The 20,100-nt window shown below is 39.2% G+C and overlaps 1 long non-coding RNA gene across 1 annotated transcript; it reads left to right on the forward strand.

Annotated features, from left to right (window-relative positions):
- The first annotated feature begins 425 nt into the window (after window positions 1-425).
- LOC123333333 lies at window positions 426-16,918 on the forward strand. Its single transcript, XR_006550653.2, has 2 exons — window positions 426-1,068; window positions 16,664-16,918. It is a non-coding gene; the product is annotated as an uncharacterized LOC123333333 (long non-coding RNA).
- The last annotated feature ends 3,182 nt before the right edge of the window (window positions 16,919-20,100 follow it).

Genomic DNA, 20,100 nt, shown 5'->3' on the forward strand with positions numbered 1-20,100 from the left:
TTAAAGTCCTTTCTGCTGTCCTGGAAGCTGTTATTGTGGAGACAAAACCCTACCATCAGGGCAAACAAAACTGTTATGCAATACTGAAGCCAGTTGTTAGGAAGAAAGACTCTTAGGCAAGAATTAAGTTTGAAATTCTAATGTGTTAAGTGACACAATACGAAAGAATTACTGTTTTGTGATCCATGTAGAAAGAGAGATGGTACACTGGGTGTGTCCCAATGATTTAATTTAATTCAGTTCAGAAATTATTTATGAACACCAATCATGATGCCTTGAATTAGACTATGTGTTAGACACTGAATGGGAAGAGAACAGATTCTTCTTAGGAATCCTGCAGTTTGGGTGCTGACTGATTAACACAGGCCAGTGCAACACCTGTGATGAACACAGAACAGCATGTAGTAAGCATTTAATAACCTGTGTGCTTTTGTGTTATTTTTGCGTTGTTATTATTAATGTGACAAGTATCCTATTTCTGCTAAGTGTCAATTACAGGACTGGCTGAATACTTTTTATTACATCTATGGGAGGCTTACTAGAGAAAGTAATATACGAACTGATTCTTGAATAGTGATCCTGCTAGTAGGAAGAAGGGAAGGACATTTAGACGGAGGGGATGGCATGTACAAAACGTCCCTGGAGTAAAGAAACTGCCACTTACCTCAGTGACAAGAAGTGTCTAGATCCCTCCTGGCAGGTGAGGGCACATGTGGCAAGAGAATAGTCCACCCTACTCTAGCCCAGACTTATGGTCCTTGTCCAGGATAGACCAGACCAGGATAACATGAGACAGGGTAGGCAGAGGGAGGTTTCAAAACACAGCAAAAGAACGCATCCAAAGTAAGCAGAAAGTAATGCCAGTGGTCAGGTTTGAAGAGCCAGCTGAATCTGTGGGTGGGATAGTGAGGAATTCAGTGAAATGTCAATAGGGATTGGAAGGATGTCAAAGGCAGATCTGGAAGTAAGTTGGAAGGGAGGGTATTTCATTTGGATTACGATTGCCACCACTGAAAATAGATGAGACAAGATGGAAAAGCACCACCTAGGAAGCACTGCAAAATTCAGGTAGGTGATAACGACCTGAAATCAGGCAGTAGTACTGGGTTCAAGTGTGAGAAAAGTTTAGGAAGCAAAATGCATCACACTCAATAAACAATGGAATGTGTGGCTGAAAGGGTATGTGTAGAAAATGCTGCTAGTGCTCGGGATCAACACTTTGCAGAGTGTGGGATATAGACTGAACCAATAACTGATTTCTGTTGACCCAATAGCTAGAATACATGAGTCTGGAAACCAAAGAAAAGGACCATTGGCCTCTCTTCATCATCATTCTTTAAGACCAACCCTTCTGTGGATTTATGTTTCCCATCAATTTTGGTTCTGCCAAATCCGAGGTCCAAATTCTTAGTGGGGCAGTTAGTGGACATAAAAGTGATCCATTCGTTAGTGGACTAAACTTGTACTTCTGACTTGAAATTACTGCATCACTTTGTGATCCTCAGGCTAGTGGCCCTGCGGGTAAAAATTCAGGGGGAAATGGCCCTGACAGTAAATAAATATGAAATCTGTTCAGTTCCAAAAGAGAAAAATAATAAAAGAATAAAAGAATGTCATGAAAATCTAGAAGATGGAGAAATTTGGTAAGATTCAGAAATGAAAGATGAAAGACCAAAAGATGGCAATGCATAAAGATTAATAAGAACAAGTAATAATATCAAAGAGCTACTTATTATTTTATTGCAAGAAAATATTTAAAAATACCCTTTGGAAAGTGTCCTTGTTGGATAAATAAATGTACATCTGTATTTTTGTTGCTGCTGTTCAGTTGCTAAGTCATGTCCAACTCTTTGCAAACCCATGGACTGTAGCACGTCAGGCTCCTCTGTTTCTGCTATGTCCCGGAGTTTACTCGAATTCATGTCCATTGAATCGGTGATGTTATCTAACCGTCTCATCCTCTGCTGGCCCCTTCTCCTTTTGTCTTCAGTCTTTCCCATCATCAGAGTCTTTTCCAATGAGCTGACTCTTTGCATCAGGTGGCCAAAGCATTGGAGCTTCAACTTCAGCAACAGTTGCTATTGTTGTTCAGTCACTCAGTCCTGTCTGACTCTGCAACCCCATGACCTGCAGCACGCCAGGCTTCCCTGTCCTTCACCACCTCCCAGAGCTTGCTCAAACTCTTGTCCATTGAGTCAGTGATGTCATCCAACCATCTCATCATCTGTCATCCCCTTCTCCTCCTGGCTTCAATCTTTCCCAGCATCAGTCTTTTCTAATGAGCCTGCTCTTCACATTACGTGACCAAAGTACTGGAGCTTCAGTTTCAGCATCAGTTCTTCTAATGAATATTCAGGATTGATTTCCTTTAGGATTGACTGGTTTGATCTCCTTGCAGTCCAAGGGACTCTCAAGTCCCTTGAGAGTCCCTTGCAGTCTGTTGTTCCATGTCCAGTTCTCAAGAGTATTCTCCAACACCATAGTTCAAAAGCATCAATTCCTTGGTGCTCAGCCTTTTTTAATGGTCCAACTCTCACATCTGTACATGACTACTGGAAAAATTATAGGCTTGACTATACGGACATTTGTTGACAAAGTAATGTCTCTGCTTTTTAATATGCTGTCTAAGTTTGTCATAGTTTTCCTTCCAAGGGGCAAGCGTCTTTTTTTTTTTTTTTTTCTGGCTGCAAGCACCATTTGCAGCAATTTTGGAACCCAAGAAAATAAAGTCTGTCACTGTCTAGTTATATTTTATTGGATTTGGTGATATTGTCTCACCATTATTTTTAATAATGAAGAAGGAAATAACCCCTGGTAGCAAAATTCTAACAGAATGTTTTCTAATGCCACATGGAAAATATTTTTCTTGCATATTTTCACCTTATTGTTTAGAGTCGTGATACCTTCAGTTCAGTTCAGTTCAGCTGCTCAATTGTGTCTGACTCTTGGTGACCCCATGAGCTGCAGCATGCCAGGTCTCCCTGTCCAACACCAACTCCTGGAGCCCATCCAAACCCATGTCCATTGAGTCCATGATGCCATCCAACCATCTCATCCTCTGTCATCCCCTTCTCCTCCTGCCCTCAATCTTTCCCAGCATCGGGGTCTTTTCAAATGAGTCAGCTCTTTGTATCCAGTGGCCAAAGTATTGGAGTTTCAGCTTCAACATCAGTCCTTCCAATGAACACCCAAGACTGATCTCCTCTAGGATGGACTGGTTGGATCTCCTTGCAGTCCAAGGGACTCTCAAGAGTCTTCTCCAACACCACAGTTCAAAAGCATCAATTCTTCAGTGCTCAGCTTTCTTTATAGTCCAACTCTCACATCCATACATGACCACTGGAAAAACCATAGCCTTGACTAGACGGACCTTTTTAATATGCTCTGCTTTTTAATATGCTGTCTAGGTTGGTCATAACTTTCCTTCCAAGGAGTAAGTGTCTTTTAATTTCATGGCTGCAGTCACCATCTGCAGTGATTTTGGAGCCCCCCAAAATAAAGTCTCTCACTGTTTCCACTGTTTCCCCATCTATTTTCCATGAAGTGATGGGACCAGATGCTATGATCTTCGTTTTCTGAATGTTGAGCTTTAAGCCAACTTTTTCACCTTCTCTTTCACTTTCATCAAGAGGCTCTTTAGTTCACTTCACTTTCTGCCATAAGGGTGATGTCATCTGCATATCTGAGGTTATTGATATTTCTCCCAGCAATCTTGATTCCAGCTTGTGCTTCCTCCAGCCCAGCGTTTCTCATGATGTACTCTGCGTAGAAGTTAAACAAGCAGGGTGACAATATACAGCCTTGACATACGCCTTTTCCTATTTGGAACCAGTCTGTCGTTCCATGTCCAGTTCTAACTATTGCTTCCTGACGTTCATACAGGTTTTTCAAGAGGCAGGGCAAATGGTCTGGTATTCTCATCTCTTTCATAATTTTCCACAGGTTATTGTGATCCACACTTAGGTATTCAACATTATTTTTAATACAACGGTGGAGACAATTTAGAAAGCATTTGTTGCAATGCCTAATGAGGAAAATGAGATTGAAAGTGATTAAATGAGCTGTCCAAGGCCAATCATCTAATAAATAGGAAAAACATGGAACTAGAATCCAGGTTTGTTTGATGCTAGGACCAGAGTTTCCAGCGCCTTGAATAATCTACACACTGTGTTCTTTGTGGGCTTTTTCAGGATTTAACATTTAATAATGTTTACATCACACATGTTAAAGAGTTAAATTTGGAAGAGTTAAAGAGATTTGGAAGAGTTTGAAGTGTTAAATAGATTCAATGCTATTGTCTTGAGCTTGTGCTGATTTTCTCCTTTCCCTGACAAGATTAAGTTTCATATTTCAGGCACAATTAAAAGACAATCAAGTAATAAACTGATACAAAACATCAGCTTAATTTGAGTTATCCTTTTTTTTTCTATATAGTTGGTATCTATGGTTCCATTCTCCAGCAGAGAGAATATTTTGGCTTATGACAATATATATTACGATTACAAGCATGAATTCTGGAGTCAGAAACAATTGGGCATCAAGATCTAGCAATGACATCACCTGTGTTACCATGTGCAAGTGAAATAACCTCTCTGAGCCTCAGGTTCTGCATTTGAAAAGGAGGGTTAATAATAAGATTCACCTAGTTTTAGAATTTTTGTGACGATGACATCAGTTAGTGCAAATAAAACATTAGCTCGTTTTGAAGACTATAGTGAACTCCTGATGACACATACGTGTGTGCTAACTCACTTCAGTTGTGTCCGACTCTGTGCGATCCTATGGACTGTAGCCTACCAGGCTCCTCTACCCGTGGGAGTCTCCAGGCAAGAATCTTGGAGTGGGTTGCTGTGCCCTCCTCTCTGATGACACAAGACCTCAGCAAATTCAGTAGCACTGATATCTCTGTTAGTAGAAATCATAATAGTGCTAGTAGCAGTTGTTGTAATTAAAAGATAATTTTCAAAAAACAAGTAACTCATGACTTTCATAAAGATGTACAAACGAACATGTGTTAACTTTTATTTAACTTGTTAGTATGGGTGAGGGGATCAAGCAAATGCTATAACCAGTTCAAAAGACAATCCAAAGACTAGAGATATTTATCAATAAGGAATATCAAAACGAATGGGAAAATGGAGGCAAAATTGACCTCTTCCATAGAGTGGAGGGAGATCAATTAGATGGCCAGTGGATAAAACTTACATATCTGAAAGCCAGATTAATCTTTGTATTATTCTCAGTTATCTATAGCTTACAGAGCTGTAAAAGAGCTTCCACAGAACCAACATTTTTAAATGGAGAGGGGTGTGCTATAGACAGTGTGTGCTTTTCCACTGAAATACAACTTTTCTACACATAGTGTGGTAGTGGTAATATTTTGGGGTCACAAGTAACACATGTGATGTAAACATTACTAAAAACAGGTTAAATCGTGAAACAGCCCACAAAGAACACAGTGTGTAAATTATTCAAAAGGTGCTGGAAACACTGGTCCTAGCATCAAACAAACCTGGATTCTGGTTCCATGTTTTTACTATTTATTAGATGATTGACCTTGGACAAGTCATTTAACCATTTTCAGTCTCATTTTCCTCATTAGGCATTGGAGCAAATGCTTTCTAAAGCATCCACTCCCTTTGCCTGCCCTCTGGACCTGGACTCACATTTATAGACAAAAAGCAGGGACTGTTGATGTGAGTTATCATGCAATGTCTCTTGTGGATAGTCTACAAGTGGATAATTGAGACTTGGCTACAAATGAGCAGTATGATTAGAATTACTGACCTAAACTATCCCTGCAAATGGCAAGTCTTCAGGGCCTTTGAAATGTCACCCATTTTACTGTGTATATTTAATGAAATGCTAATGTAATTTTGCTAAACATGCAGTACTTGTCACTACACATGACAGATTGGAAATACGAGTTTCTGATGGTAGTAAACTGTCATAGAAATAGTGATTAAGCACTACAATTATGGGAACACCTACCTTTTATATTAGAAAGTCATTTTTTTCCCCCAGCTTGTGTCAATTAAAATTGTAAGGGACTATGAATATGAAGCAAAGGATGTGTGTTGAAAGTGTGGTTTAAGAACATTCAACTCAAACTTTGCTGCATGGCGTCATCTGCGAGCGCAAGGTCTACTCTATGGCACCATGGTTACCTCGTATGACTTTGGTGTCATTCCCTCAATTTTGTGTGTGAGATCATCTGAGATATCTGAACAAACGTTGGGCAATGAGTGGCTTGCTTTTATAAAATGATTTATTATGGAATAAAACCTTTAATATAATGTTTGCTATGAGATTTTAAAAATAATCTATTATAAAAACAGGAAGCTGCATAAAACGATGTCTCGAGCTTAATGGATTATTATGATGCATGTAACTCAGGTTAAGAAATGGAGTTTGGATCCTCCAGGTATCTGGTCTCAATCATAACAATCTTCCCCCTTCCTAAAGGAAATTGTTCTCCTGTATGATAATCATTTTCTTTTATTTCTTCACAGTTTTATAAATATGCCACTAAACACGGCCAAATATCCCTGCGTGGGAGGGATCTTCCTTGGTTAGAAGCACTATTCTAAGAAGTCCTTAAGACATAAATACACTTGGAGGAAAGAAGGAATTTGCCTGTAGTTTGCGTATTAAACATCTAACCTATCATTAAATTCCAGCAGTGGTTTGACATGGCCACACTGTCTAGCAGAACAGAGTAACGGATGTAGCTATATAAACACATATTCACCCTTACATAATTTTTAATGGTTTAAATATTCATTCTTTTTGAACACTTTGTGTATATAGTGTCTTTCTGGTTTTATTAAAGATCTGTAATTATGTCCTACAAATCTGGCTATTACTTACAGTTGAGGTTTGTCATGAGATTTTCATTTCTTTCTATCCATCTACCTACACCATTTAAATATAAAGCCATATTACATAAATAGACCTATGGAATATAAAATATCTTGCATTGTTTGGATATTATATGATGCACATGGCCATGTTTCTTTCATCTATTTTCCTATATACTTCTCTCTTTTTGAAATAAACAGTTAAAAAATATTTTTAAAGGCCAAGGACTTACAAAGAAAATTATCCACCATACCATTTATCTCAACAAAAATGAATAATAACTTTTTAAAATTACAAAATATCATGTCACTGTTGAAGGGAAATGACCATTTGAATTGTTAGTGAATGAAATATATTGAATCTAAATCTTGGACTGCACTGCATTTTACCAGGAGTGACTTTTGCAGCTAAAGCACTGTCATCCGAACAAAGACTGCAGTTTCTGGAAAGGAATATTTTTCATGTTTTAGTAATCCACAGCACTGTTTTCCATTGATAGAAAGACGGGGATATCTTAGATACCAGTTTCTTATAGGATTGTCCGTTCTCATGGTGGCCCCCTAGTGGTCAGATGGACTCTGCATGTGTTTCTTGCCTGAGTGTTTTAAAAACTGTGTGTGTGTGTCTGTGTGTGTAATTTTGAGAGGAGAGAAGGGGAAAGACTTTCAGAGGGTATGATGGAATAAATGCTAACTTGTTCCTTTCTTCACAGACAGAAATACTCTTAAGTCCACTGAAAGCTGTTCTATCAGTTACGGTCTCAGTTGTAATGAAGCCAGGGGTCTTGATTCAGTGTAGCTGGGTTACGGAAACCAGAAGACTATGGCCTGAGCCCTTGATAGTCCAGCCTCTAGGTCAATTTGGATTTTAATTTCCTATTTTATAAAGCTGGAAATCATAATAAATGAACTGTCCAGGCCTTTATAATCCTCCTGACTGCATGTAAAGTGTAAAGTGTTAGTCATTCACTCATGTCTAGCTCTTTGCAACCCCATGGGCTGTAGCCCATCAGGGTCCTCTGTCCATGGAATTCTCCAGACAATACTGGAGTGGGTTGACATGTCCTTCTCCAAGGAATCTTCCTGACCAAAGGACTGAACCCAGGTCTCCTACCTTGCAGGCAGATTCTTTACCATCTGAGCCATATAGTACTATAAAATAAACTCTCCCATCAGTAGCTCCCTCAGAAGGCAAATGCTTACATAAATAATCCAGTTAAAGGATTTTGATTTTGAAATGGTTGGAGGAGAAATGAGCAAGTTCTATTCTCTTCTAGTGAAATACTTGCAGTACCTTTCCAAAATTAAATTTTAAAATGTTAATTCATTTTTCAAAATGTTACTGAGTCTACAGTAGACAATCTACTTTGTTAGATACTGGGGTAGAGATAAGAAGACAAAAAACACACATAATCTGTCATAAATGAGTCTGCAGTTTGTAGATGAAGATTAAAGTGACTCACTTAGAAAAAAAATTTGAACTTGACAAGATAAATATATCATGAAATAGTTATTTGAACCATAACAGAAATGTTGAAGGTCATGCTTTCATGCAGTTCGCTTATGTAAAACAAGCCAATTACATGTACATGCACATATACATATAATCGTTCGCAACCTGAGTTCTTTATCTACTGTGAGTACAAATGAAAAGTAACAGTTATTTTGCCTAAGTTGAGTGTTTTAGGTGTATATCTCACTTAACTGTTACAATAATGCTGCAAGAGAAACATTATTATGATTTTTGTTTTACATCTGAGTAACTGAAGCACCAAATCCCAGGTAATTTCCTCAAATGACAAAGCCAGCCAGATATGAGATTGGGATTTGTCTCCTTAGCTTATGCCCTTAATCATTTGACTATGTATGGCTTTCCTGGGCTTCCCTGGTGGCTCAGAGACTAAAGGGTCTGCTTCTAATGCAGGAGACCTGGGTTCAATCCCTGGATCGGGAAGATCCCCTGGAGAAGGAAATGGCAATCCACTCCAGTGTTCTTGCCTGGAGAATCCCATGGATGGAAAAGCCTGGTGGGCTACAGTCCACGGGGTCGCAAAGAGTTGGACACGACTGAGCGACTTAACTTTCAACTTTTCTTTCATGTATGGCTTTACTTTTGGTGCCCTTCCTGGTTGAACTGTTGTAACACTTAGGTCAAACACCACTGTTTTAGAGGTAAGTACTGGTCAGAGGGCAGAAATGTTAAGGACTTAACTGAAGCAGAAGAGATTAAGAGGAAGTGGCAAGAATATACAGAAAAATTATACAAAAAGAGATATGACAACAGAAGATGAGCCCCCCTCAGGTTGGTAGGTGTCCAATATGCTACTGGGGAAGAGCAGAGAAATAGCTCCAGAAAGAATGAAGAGGCTGGGCCAAAGTGGAAATGATGCTCACTTGTGGATGTGCCTGGTGGTGAAAGTAAAGTCTGATACTCTAAAGAACAATATTGCATAGGAACCTGGAATATTAGGTCCATGAATCAAGATAAATTGGACATGGTCAAGCAGGAGATGGCAAGAAAAAACATCAACATTTTAGGAATCAGTGAACTAAGATAGACAGGAATGGGTGAATTTAATTCAGCTGACCATTATATCTACTACTGTGGGCAAGAATCCCTTAGAAGAAATGGAGTATCCCTCATTGTCAGCAAACGAGTCTGAAATGCAGTACTCGGGTGCAATCTCAAAAACAACAGAATGATCTCGGTTTGTTTCCAAGGCAAACCATTCAATATGACAGTAATCCAAGTTAATGCCCCATCAACACAATGCCAAATAAGCTGAATCTGAATGGTTCTTTGAAGACTTACAAGACTTTCTAGAACTAATACCAAAAAAAATTTCCTTTTCATCATAGGGGATTGGAATGCGAAAGCAGAAAATTGAGAGATACCTAGAATAACAGGGAAGTTTGGCCTTAGAGTACAGAATGAAGTGGGGCAAAGGCTAACAGAGTTTTGCCAAGAGAACATACTGGTCATAGCAAACGTTCTTTTCCAACAACACAAGAGATGACTCTACAAAGGGATATCAGCAGATGGTCAATACCGAGATCAGATTGATTATATTCTTTGTAGCTGAAGATGGAACAGCTCTATACAGTCAGCAAAAACCAGACTGGGAACTGACTGTGGCTTAGATCATGAGTTCCTTATTGCAAAATTCAGCCTTAAATTGAAGAAAGTAGGGAAAATCACTAGACCATTCAGGTATGACCTAAATCAAATCCTTTATGATTATACAGTGGCAGTGACAAATAGATTCAAGGGATTAGATCTGGTAGACAGAGTGCCTGAAGATCTATGGACAGAGGCTCATAACACTGTACGGGAAGTGGTGACTAAAACCATCCCCAAGAAAAGAAATGCAAGAAGGCAAATTGGTTGTCTGATGAGGCCTTAGAAATAGCTGAGAAAAGAAGAGAAATGAAAGGCAAAGGAGAAGGGGAAAGATATACTCACCTGAATGCAGAATTCCAGAGAAAAACAAGGAAAGGTAACAAAGCCTTCTTAAGTGAAAAATTCAAAGAAATAGAAGAAAACAATAGAATGGGAAGGACTAGAGATCTATTTAAGGAAATTGGAGATACCAAGGGAACATTTCATGCAATGATGGGCACAATAAAGGACAGAAACAGCAAGGACCTCATAGAAGCAGAAGAGATTAAGAAGAGGTAGCAAGAATACACAGAACTATACAAAAAAGGTCTTAATGGCCCAGATAACCATGTGAGTGTGGTCATTCACCTAGAGCCAGACATCCTGGAGTATGAAGCGGGCCTTAGGAAGCATTACTATGAACAGAGTTAGTGGAGGTGATGAAATTCCACCTGAGTTATTTTAAATCCTAAAAGATGATGCTGTTAGAAAGTTGCACTCAATATGACAGCAAATTTGAAAAACTCAGGAGTGGCCACAGGACTGAAAAAAATCAGTTTTCATTCCAATTCCAAAGAAAAGAAATACCAGAAATTCAGATGATACCTCTCTAATAGCAGAAATTGAAAAGGAACTAAAGAACTTCTTGACAAAAGTGAAAGAGGATAGTGAAAAGCTGACTTGAAACTCAGCATTCCAAAAACTAAGATCATGGCATGTGGTACCATCATGTCATGGCAAACAGAAGGGGAAAAAGTGGAAACAGTGACAGATTTTATTTTCTTGCACTTCAAAATCGCTGTGGACAGTGACTGCAGCCATGAAATTAAAAGATGCTTGCTCTTTGGAAGGAAAGCCATGACGATCCTAGACAGTGTATTAAAAAGCAGAGACATTACTTTCCCGACAAAGGTGCATGCGTGCTAAGTCATTTCAGTTGTGTCCGAGTTTTTGTGATCCTATAAACTGTAACCTGCCAGGCTCTGTCTGACAAAGGTCCATGTAGTAAAGCTATTGTTTTTCTGTTAGTCATGTACAAATGTTGAGTTGAGTCATGAGTTGATCCATACCCATAAAGAAAGCTGAGCACCGAATTAATGCTTTCAAATTGTGGTGTTGGAGAAAACTTGAGAGTCCCTTGGACTGCAAGGAGATCAAACCAGTCAATCTTAAAAGAAATCAACCCTAAATATTCACTGGAAGGACTGATGCTGAAGCTGAAGCTCCAGTACTTTGACCAACTGCTGTTGAAGAGCCAGCTCATTGGAAAAGACCCTGATCCTGGGAAAGACTGAAGGTAAAAGAAGTGGGTGGTGGCAGAGGATGAGATGGTTAAATAGCATCACCAACTCAATGGACATGAATTTGAGCAAACTCTGGGAGATAGTGGAGGACAGAGGAGACTTGCAGTTTGTTGTCATGGAGTCACAGAGTCAGACACAACTTAGCAATCAAACAACAAAAAGCTGATCAGACAATACATTATGTCTTCCTTTAATCCTAGGGTTTAAGGTAGCAGGGCACTAAAAATATTTTCATTCCTTCCACATTTTTTAAAGAAAGTATTAAATGTAAGAAGATTTACAAGCAATTAGGATTAGCAACAGATTACTACTACTACTAATTATTATTGTGGAAAAAACACATAACATGAAATCTACCTTCCTAACAATTTTTCAAGTGTACAGTGTAGTACATCATTGTACCCAAATCTCTAGAACTCACTCATCTCACACGACTAAAACTCTACACCCACTTCAACAGCAAGTCTCTGTTTCCTTCTCCCCAGTCCCTGGCAATCATCAATCTACTTTCTGCTTCTATGGGCTTGATTACTTCAGATACACCAAATAAATGGAATTGTGCAGTATTTGTCCTTATGAGTGGATTGCTTCACTTAACATAATATCTTCAAGATTCATCAAGTTGCAGCATATGATAGGACTTCCTTTTTTTAAGATTGTAATAGTCCATATATGTATAAGCTGCATTTTCTTCATTCATCTGTCAACAGACATTTCGCTTGTCTCCATTTCTTGGCTACTGTAAAGAATGCTGCAGTGAGCATTGGAGTGCAAATACTTCTTGGAGATCTTGTTTCCAGTTCTTTTGGATGAATACCCAGAACATATAGTAGTTCTAGTTTTCATTTTTAAGGAACTGCCATACTCTTTCCATAATGGCTGCACTGTTTTACATCCCCATAAATAGGGCACAAGGGTTCCAGTGTCTCTACATTTTGACAACACTTGCTGTTTCTTCTTTTAAAAAAATAATAACCATTCTAATGCATGTGAGGTGATTTCCCTGTGATTTTTGATTTGCATTTCCCTGATAATCTGTGCTGTTGAGCACTTTTTTATACAACTTTATCTATTTGTATGTCTTCTTTGGAGAAAAGTCTATACTAGTGATTATCTACTTTGCCTTTTGAAGCAAGTTCATTCCTTTTCCATGAATCAAAATTATTTAATTCCTTGCAAAGAGCATACACTGAACACATGCAACAGAAGGTAAACTTAGACAGATGCACAGAGATGCATCTCCTACAGAGATGCACATCTCCCCTTTTTGAAAAGCACTTTGCATCACAGAAGAGAAGTAAGTCATGTATATTAAAATCTTGCTATAAGACAAGGTCTGAAGTGTGTTGACAACAATACTCGTTTCATTGGGGATGCTGTGAGGGGAAGGGAGCTAGCATTTATTCATCAAGTGCCATCACATACAAATCTGATTTGGTGAGTATGGATCACCATCAGAGCTATCTGAGGTTCAGAGGGGTTAGCTCATGGTCCCAGGGTCACCAGCACATAGACCAAAGAGTCAACAGCTGAACTGAACCCCAAATCCATACTCTTTCTTACTGTAGCCTTTTGTATCCTTTTCTTGGTAATTGAGGGAAACTTCAGAGAGCTTTGACTCCGGAGTTGAAACTCAGAGTGGATCACTGTCAAAATTAGAGGAAAAAAAATAGTCTCATCGATTCTTCTGCTGTCTCTGTCACCTGCCTTAGAAATGAAGTGATAAACACCAACTCCTTTCTCCCTGAACAGAAAAGGGGTAAAGGGGGCAAGTTTCTGAAGTATGCATTAAAAGCCCTATTGACCCCAAGGGCACTGTTTAGTTTTCAAGGGCTTACTTGTTTTAAAGACTGAGGTTTCTAATTAGTCAGTTAAGCAGAACCCTTAATCTGACTGTTCTGAACTCTTCCTACATCCTAGGGACCTTAGACCCTTGCTTCCATCTGGAGTAATTGCTCTAAAGTGAGCTTTCTCACAGCTACTATATTTTCTCTCTCTGGAGCATCAGTTATTTCCTAATTGCTAAATGCAAATGGCAATTTGTAGATTCTGAGGACAATTTTGGGGACTGCACAGCTATTAGGCAAATCAGGATTATGAATTCTGGTCCAAAGGTAAAATCTGGTCCAACATCACCAAGGACCCAGTGCCTAAGGATATGTTGTAATCAAGATTTGGAGCTCTGCAAAGAAACTGTTCTTGCCCAAGGGAGGCTAGTCTTGAGTGGTGGAGGGGCTCTGCGGATCCTTGTGGCATCCTTGGTGTTTTTTTCCATCTGGAGTTGTTAGTTGAAATGTGTTTCTTATTAGAGTCAACTGTGGGAATCCAAAGAGTTTTATGTGTGAGTGCATGCTCAGTTGCTCAGTTATGTTCAACTCTTGGCAGCCCATGGGCTGTAGCCCACCAGGCTCCTCTGTCCATGGAATTTTCCAGGCGAGAATACTGGAATTCCTACTCCAGGGGATCTTCCTGATCAGAGATCAAACTCGCATCCCTAGTGTCTCCTGCATTGCAGGCAGATTCTTTACCACTGTGCCACCTGGGAAGCCCAAGAGTTTTATACTATCTCTATTCATTTTTAGCCAACATACTTAGAGGCTGCAGAGCATTGCTAGGACATCACAAAGTCTGCGTGATATTCAGAAAGGAGAAGAGATGAGGATTGTGGGGCTACTTCTGAACCCCTTGACAGGCCACCCAATCTCCTACAGTGGTCTCAGAACTGACCCTACCCTGAAGATGGCCCATCTCATTATTAGAACAGGGGAAAGATACAGTCAGGTGGACACCCCTGTGAAAATGCCCAGTCACTGGCCTTGATGTTTTGTTTCACCTTTTAATAAACCGAATGTAAAATTGACAGATTGTAGCCACCTGTCAGCTAATGACCTGCTCTTAGCAAAGCAGTATTGATGGTGTGAGGTGCAGAGAGGGGACAGGCAGATGTCATTCTGAAACCTGACTTTGTCACAGGCTGTGTATTCTGGGGCAGGTGACTTTACCCCTGGAATCTTATTTCATTTGTAACATGGACATACTAATGCATGGGTTTCGCAAGCAGTGCCTGGGATGTATTTTGTGAATGCTGTTATTATATTAATTAGCATTTGATATGTGCCTAGTGAACAGCATCTCCCTTTTCCATAAGCTCCAAGAGCAAAGGAAATCTAAGAAAAAGTACATTGTGTTGAAGTATATGTTAAAGAATTGCCCCGTATGAGGATATATTTTTACATTTAGGCAATGTTGAAAATTGTATCATGAAATTTGGATTGTCGTCAGCAAATAATAATATTCTACATATTTGGCAAGAAAGTGAATTTTAAAAATTTACTAATGTGTACATTCTGCAAATGTTCTTGAGATTCTTACTAGGTTTATGTAACTAAACTGAAGGGGAAGGTGATTCAGGTAAAATAAGAACCTGGGGGTTTTAAAAAAGAAGAAATTAGTAGAATTAAGCCAAACTTTATAGAGAAAGAAATAGAATGCCATATCCCTAGGTTCAAAGGACAGAAATGAGGGATAATGTTCTTGGAGGAGGACTCGAGAAAGAGGGCTGTGTTGGCAAGGATATGAAAAAAGGGAAACCTTCAAACATGGGTGGTAGGATTGTATATTGGTACAATCACTATGGAAAACAGTATGCCAGTTCCTCAAAGGATTAAAAATAGAGCTACCATAAATCCATGAATTCCAGTCCTGGGTATTTATTCAAAGAAAAAGAGACACTAAGTCAAAAAGATAGAGGCACCCCTATGGTCACTGCGGCAGTATTTACAATAGTCAAGATAGAGAAGCAACCTAAGTGCCCATCAGTAGATGAATGGATAAAGAAGGTGAGCTATATATATATATATGTGTGTGTGTGTATGCATGTGTATGTGTGTCTATATATATGTGTGTGTGTGGGTATACACACACATATATATTGCACACACATATATATTGGGCTTCCTTGATGGCTTAGCAGGTAAAGAAGCCACCTGCAATGCAAGAGACACTGGAGACACTACTCGATCCCTGGGTCGGGAAGATCCCCTGGAGAAGGAAATGGCAACCCACTCCAGTATCCTTGCCTGAAGAATCCCATGGACAGAGGAGCTGGCAGGCTACAGTCCATCTGGGGGGTCACAAGAATTGGAAGCAACTAAGCGACTAAGCACATAAATAAAGAATGAAATCTTCCCATTTGCAACAACACGGGGGGACCTAGAAGATATTATGCTGAGTGAAATATGTCAGAACAAGAAAGACAAACACTGTATGATTCAGCTATGTTTGGAATCTGAAACACAGATGAGCAAAACTAACTTAATAGAAACACAGTCATAGACACAGAACAAACAGGCAGTTGCCGGAGGAGAGGGAGTGTCAGGGGAGGAGAGAAATAGGCGAGGGCAGTTAAGAGGTACAAATTTCCCCCCAAAATTATGCAGCTGGTCTTGACTAGAGAAACTGATTGAAATAAAAATCCTGAAATAAAGCAGGATTTTAAGTGCTAGCATAAAGAACCCAAATTTTATTGTGTCTGGGAATGAGGGGAGAAGTGAGATGACTGGGGTTATGCATTAACCATGAAAACCATATGAAAATTATTTTAATGAAAATTTATATATGTTGGGTATAAAGAGAGAGGACAGTTAGGGAAGGAAGTCATTTCTGCTGGGATCACACAGCTCTCGGTTTGCTCAGGGCTGCCCTGGTTTACGATAGCTATCCTAATGTAATTATTAATAGTGGCCTCTCTTAGATGATTAATTGTATGATCACCCAAGTTGTTTTCATCATCTAGGGAAATTAAGCCTTGGAATTGAATGAGGGCAGGAAGTATGGAGAATAGAGAACCAAGAAGGAGGATAAATGGCAAGTTTTACCAAACTTTGAGTCTGAATTTCCCTTTTAACACCAATAAATTCTGCAAATGCCCATGTTCTAGTAGTTAAACTTTCGGTATCTGTGAGTTGAGAAAATCCATGGTGACTAAAATTACTTGGAATTTAGTGTACTGTTAGATAAACAGATATTTTATTAGTCACTAGACATTTGAAGATTTATATTCTGTGTCTGAATGAGACATTATTCATCCCATTTAAAGTCACTGCTTTCTGTGCTTCTAGGTTGGTGGAACTCCAGCAAAATTCCAGTCCTCCCTTCATAACAAAGTATCCATCTGTGGCCCAAAAGAGCAGATTCACTGATTTGGATGCAAAGAAACTTTTTTAGTACAACATTGAAGATACCAGTCTGGACAGAATTTAAACTGGAGCCTGTATATCACAATTTGAAGACTTCACTAATGGATGGCTCGTGAGAAAAGGCAACAGTGTGTGTATGGAGACGTGGGGGTGTAGAGTTTTATAGAAATTGTATTCCCACATAAGAAAAAAAATAAAATAATTTTCATATAAAAATAATATAAAGTAATCAATAATTGATTTTTACCAAACTTATACATATTTCCTTTGAGATATATTTGAAATCTATGGATGTGGTGAAAAGAGCATTGTGAAATTGCAGATTTAAATCCTGGTGCATCAATTTACCAGTTGTATGAAATTAAGCAAATCCTTGAGATTTTCTGAGCCTCCCTTTCTCCACTTATAAAGTTGGGTTAGTGGAACCATTGTGCAGGCTGTCACGAGGAGCGAAACAGACATAGTGTGTAAAATGCTTTAAAAACTCTGAATCAGTGGTTCTCGAACTTTAGCATACATTAGAATTACTTAGAAGGCTTAATAAGACACATTGCTGGGTCCCACTCTACCCCATTGAATTTCTGATTTAGCAGATTTTGCATTTTAGCAAGAGCACCTCTGTTATGGACTGAATGTTTGCTGCTGCTGCTGCTGCTAAGTCACGTCAGTCGTGTCCGACTCTGTGCAACCCCATAGACGGCAGCCCACCAGGCTCCCCAGTCCCTGGGATTCTCCAGGCAAGAACATTGGAGTGGGTTGCCTTTTCCTTCTCCAGTGCATGAAAGTGAAAAGTGAAAGAGAAGTCGCTCATGTCCGACTCTTGGCGACCCCATGGACTGCAGCCTACCAGGCTCCTCTGTCCATGGGATTTCCCAGGTGAGAGTACTGGAGTGGGGTGCCATTGCTTTCTCTGAGACTGAATGCTTATGTCCCCCTAAAATTCATACTTTGAAACTCTAACCCCCAATGTGATGACATTAAGAGGTGAGGCCTTTGGGAGGTAATTAGTTCATGAGGGTGGCATCTTCATGAATGGGATTAGTGCCTTTATGAAAGAGACCCTCGAGAGCTCTCTCATCCTCTTCCTACCATGTTGATGATACACGGAGAAGAGAGGTTGTTAGTCTGCAATGGAGAGGAAGGTACTCATCTGATCATGCCAGTACCCTGACCTTGGTCTTCCAGTCACCAATACTGTGAGAAATCAATTTCTGCTGTTTATAGGCCACCCAATCTATGTAATTTTTTATAGTACTTGAACTGACTGAGAATCCATGTCATTTTAATGTTGCTCTTCTAGGTACCACACTTTGACATCCATGGATCTTAGCAGAGTTAAAAGCGTAACTCCCATCTTCTTAAGGGATAGGTTGTTTTTGGGGGGCAGGGAGGGGGAAGGTTGCATATTATAAAAGAGACTTTAACAAAGAAATACATGTAACTAAATATTTTACTAGACAAGGAAAATCTTGGCTATGTGAAGAAAATAATAAAGATTGCTATGAATCCGTCTATTGGTCTCATGCAAACTAAAACCAAGGATTATACATTCAGCTTAATTTCAACTTTATAATGATTTCCTTTAATTACTGTAAAGGCCCAAACACGAAGATGCAGTACTGTGAAATTAATACTGACAACACTCAGCTTCCTGGGCTCTGCAGATTAACCAGCATTTTACTGCATCAATAAAGGAATGAGGAAATAAAATTAAAACCTGATAGTGAATGGAATTACTTATTTGAAGCTAGTGATTATGTCAAGCTGTCACTCCCACAGATGGATTAGGCATAGAAGGACAACCAGATAAATTATAAACCACTCTACGAAGCTCGTATCCATCTAATCCACAAGCGTGGTGACAATGGAAATCTGAAATCGACTTGGTCATGGCAGATTTGGGTTGCGTGTTTAGCATTTCATAGACCTCTAGTATCTTGAAGAGTAGAGATCAAAAAGACCCTAGAGGTCATGCGAGATTAGATTTCATTTTTGAGGCATTACACTGAATTATTTAATCTAAATGGAAAAAAAAGAGTTTTTTTCTTCCCTTTTTAAAAATCACTGAAATACAATTTAGAGAAAAAGGAACAGTGCCAAATAGTATACCTAAACCATATGAAACATAGAAATTACCTTAAGAAATAGCAAGGTTAGTTCTCTGCACTGGAATAGATTGTGTTTATTCAGGCGATAGATTTGATTTGTTTCCCTTTCCTTTTATTTCATTCTTTTCCTTTCCCCTCTCTCTGTTCTTCTCATTACCACAACTCCTTTATAATCTAGACTCTTAGATCACCCAAAAGTCTCCTTAAAATTGACTGGAGCACTGATTTCTGGGCAACTTACGTCTGTATGATTATAGAGGATCCTGGCTTTAGCTGAAACAAGACTGTGGGTTTTTGTTTTTTGTTGTTTTGTATAGATGAAAGTAAAGAATTGTAGAATTGAACGTGATCTTAGAGAAGCACTACTGCATCTGTCGAATTGTGACGAGCTGTGGTTCTATCTTGCCTTTGCTCCTTATACCCTCACTGTTGCAATGGAGAGAGGCAAGCATTAGGATTTTGCTAGAAGGGACATAATATTAGTAATGAGATTTTGTTTGTTTTGTAGCTGATCCCTTCTGAAGAGTATAAGGATCCTTTTAGGTTGAAACTCTGATACAACTTATCGAAGCAGGCTGGAATCTAGATGCTGAAGAAAAAACACAAAAGAAAAAAAAAAGAGAAGGAGATTAAGGGGCTACAGGCATACAGGTAAGATGGACTCTCTGTGGCCTGAGAGACCCTGTGTGGTCATGTCGAGGATAGGTTGATTTCTTTCAGGTAATGGACAGAATTTGACCACCTCTCCTGTCATTGGGGGGTTTAATGGTAGAAACTCAAATATGGTAGAACTCAAAATTGTACTAGACACATTTGTAAGTCTGCTGTCACAGAGTCAACCTTTTCAGTTTTGTTAGGATTCCCAGTGGAAAAAAAGAACATCACAATTGGAATTTTCCTTTAAAAATTTGCTATCAAATAATTCCCCCATATGCTAATCTATCCTAGGGGTCATCTGATTTCCCCCTTCAGGAATCTCAAAACCTGGGGGCAACCATCAAATCTTCCAGTTAGAGGGGTTCCCTGGTCATGTATCTCTTCATTATCCATGATAAAAGCTTCATTGAAGCACTTCAGTAATGGAAAATGATGGAGCTTTCAGTGATGGAACTCCGGCTGTGTTCCATTTTTCTCATGGTTTTATTGTTGGAGCACTATTTCAAATGAAAACCCTCCCACCAGCTCTGAGAGAGTGGAGTTAATCCAAGCTCCTAATGGACTAAGTCTGATTTTTCTAAATGTTCTGTATAC

The sequence above is a fragment of the Bubalus bubalis genome, chromosome 4, assembly GCF_019923935.1.
Source record: "Bubalus bubalis isolate 160015118507 breed Murrah chromosome 4, NDDB_SH_1, whole genome shotgun sequence".
NCBI lineage: Eukaryota > Metazoa > Chordata > Mammalia > Artiodactyla > Bovidae > Bubalus > Bubalus bubalis.